This window comes from Gavialis gangeticus, unplaced genomic scaffold (genome assembly GCF_001723915.1).
Source record: "Gavialis gangeticus isolate Ggan-Ray unplaced genomic scaffold, GavGan_comp1, whole genome shotgun sequence".
In the NCBI taxonomy this organism is placed as follows: domain Eukaryota; kingdom Metazoa; phylum Chordata; order Crocodylia; family Gavialidae; genus Gavialis; species Gavialis gangeticus.
Window position 1 is genome coordinate 3,991,160 of NW_017728983.1, and position 2,829 is coordinate 3,993,988.

The following is a 2,829-nucleotide window of genomic DNA, read 5'->3' on the forward strand; positions in this document are numbered from 1 at the left end:
TGTTCTCAGTGGTGACAGATGACAGAACAAAGAGCAATGGGCTCAATTTGCAACAAAGGAAGTTGAGGTTAGATAGTTGGAAAAACTTTCTCACTAGGAGTGTAGTAAAGCACTGGAACAGGCTACCCAGGAAGGTTCTGGAGTTTCCATCTTCAGAGGTTTTAAAGACCTGCCTAGACAAGGCTTTGGCTGGGATGTAGTTGGGGCTGGTCCTGCTTTGGGCAGGAGGTCAGACTAGATGTGACTTCCTGTGGTCCCTTCCAACACTCATTTTCTATGATTCATAAGCTCTGAACTTGATAGTTGTTGGTGGGTAAACCTTCGATCATGGAGCAAAGGTTTTTAACTGATTTGGTAAAATCAGGGGAAAGAACAGTCTACCACAGAAGCAACCGCAGAATCTTGAAACCTCTCTTGGTTAGGACTTCCACGTTAGGGCTTCTAGAGAAGATAGGCAGAAGCTCTTCAAGGTTCAGTAGTTTAAACAATTCATCTTCATCATGATTTAAATCAGCCAGGTAGAAGACTCTGGTTTCTCTTCAGATCATATACATCTTTCACCTTGTAGTTGTACTCTAATTATTTTCCTAAAGAGCAGTTAAAATTGACTCATTGGGCAGAAAAGACTCAACATGCATTACATCTAAGTGTGACATCGATCTTAAAACACATTTATTCTGATTCTTATTTTTTACGTTGTTAAATAATAAATTCATCTAGTTAAATTATGATTTGTGTCAAGCTGTACATAGGTAGAAACTGTAGTTTAGTTAATTTAATATACTGCTTTTGTAAATTTAGCTTTTATTTAAATAAAACTTTAGATGTACTTGATGCATAAGAAAAAGCAAATTTATCAAAACATTTCTTGCATTTTTTAAAACTAACATTTTGTTATAAAAAAAACAAAGGAAGCGCTATCTGTAGTTAGTGAATCAAACTGTTTTGTTCCAGACAAGATTGTAGAACTAGTAGATCTACCTTTATATTCATATCTTTTTTCTTTATTCCTATCCATAGATAGGAAAGCTTGTTTTCTTCTATTGTCTTGCTCCTTGGTTTCTCAGCTTTTCACAAACCACTTATTGAAATAAACTAGCTGAATACATTTAAATGAAGTTTTCTTTGCACATAGAAAAGAAGTGACTGGTGTTAAAACTTGATTTTAGTATGTCAGCAAATACCAACTTCAGGTATATACCTAGAGACTTTCACTAGTTAAATAATTGTCATCCTTCAAAATAGGGACAGCAAGTATGTACTGCTTGCAAATTTTATATTATTGTAATAGGTTATGCTAATTGTTGTTATAGGTTGTTATAATTTTAATTTCCATTTTCTTGGAAAAATATTTATTTAAAATGGTTATTTTAAAGAAAAAATATATATTTTTTTATCTATCCTGAGCATTCCACTTCTTTTCTCTAAGTTTAAGGGAGCAGGAAGTGCAGAGATGGGAAAAGGACTTGAGCTCAGGAAGGTTAAAGGATTTTTTTTGGATGTTTACTGTGGAAGAGGAGAAATTTATGGTTTGGCCAGAAGGCTACATGACATGACTACATAACTGCAGGGGGGAAATTGAGACAGTTGTTTGGAGCAAGTTGAATGCCGAACAAACAGGATATTTATATAAATTTGTCATGTAAACCTTTGTAGAGTTAATGTTGTTGAAGTGTGAAACTTTACTCAATAATTCCCCCCCCCCAAAAAACAACCAAACAAAAAACCCTTTAACTCCTGTCCTTCTCCTCTGACCCCTAGGGTTTTATGCAAACAAGAGCTCATAAGGATATCTTGTAGGGTCAGAATTGAAGTTGTGTTGAAATGTGCAAGGTGAGGTTTCACATGTCTGCTGCCACTAACAATCTGAAATGTTACCAGATGAAAACAATACTTTATCACAGGGTGGATAAAAATCAACCATTAAAAAATGGATTTTTATTTAAGTCATATTTTTTTTTATTTAATCACATTTATTTTTAATATGCTTTAAAAAACTATATACAGCTAGTTTAAGATTTGTTAAAGCTCAAAGATATCATCATGGAATAGAGATTATAACTTCTAACTGTATACTATTTGAGACTATATATTCATGTAACCTTGTTAGAAAAGTCTTATAAATGGGTCACAACAGGCCATGGTCTATATTAGGAGCCCAATCTTATGGGATTCCCAGAACTCCTCTATAGATTAGTAAAGATTAAAGAAAACCACTTTCCCCAAAGGGACTCGGTGCTCAGTCTGTAAGATCCCATTAAGCATCTCCGTGATGCTTAGTTTCAGTTCTCAAAATGTGGATTTGTGTCTCCAGAGTTAACATCCTTGTTAGCAGTATAGGAAGATGAGATAACAGACCTGATTACCCACGCATCAGCCCTCTTCTCTCTCTGCAAGTTTGTGTACACACAGCCAAGCCCTTACCTTTCTGTAAAAGTGCAAGGTTTCAAGCAGTTAAATGAATAAAGGATATATCAAACAACAAGAATGCACTTTTCTGTAGAAAACAATGATTAAATCAAGACTTCCTGACCAGTGATTTAAATCGGTTTGATTTAAATCAAACCCACCATGCTTTATCATGTGAGGAAGCTCCTCTGAAACTTTGAGTTTTGTTTAAACATACCTAAAATATGAAGGTAAAAAATACCGTCCTCAGAGAATTGCCTTGTAATTATTTGGAGCCTACTCAAGATTTAGGAAAAGAAATTCATGTGTGTTGTCAGTTCTACTTTAAGCAGTGGATTATTTATTGATTCATATTCTAGAACAGTCTTTAAGACTGAAGTTTTATTTTTTCCCATGCTTAAGTGATGTGAGGTTTTTTCT

General features: G+C 34.5%; 1 protein-coding gene across 1 annotated transcript in view; it reads left to right on the forward strand.

The window, feature by feature from the left end:
* Positions 1 to 2,829, forward strand: part of RYK (receptor-like tyrosine kinase) — a 130,890-nt gene that overhangs the window by 14,074 nt on the left and 113,987 nt on the right. The gene's annotated exons all lie outside the window — the stretch shown is intronic.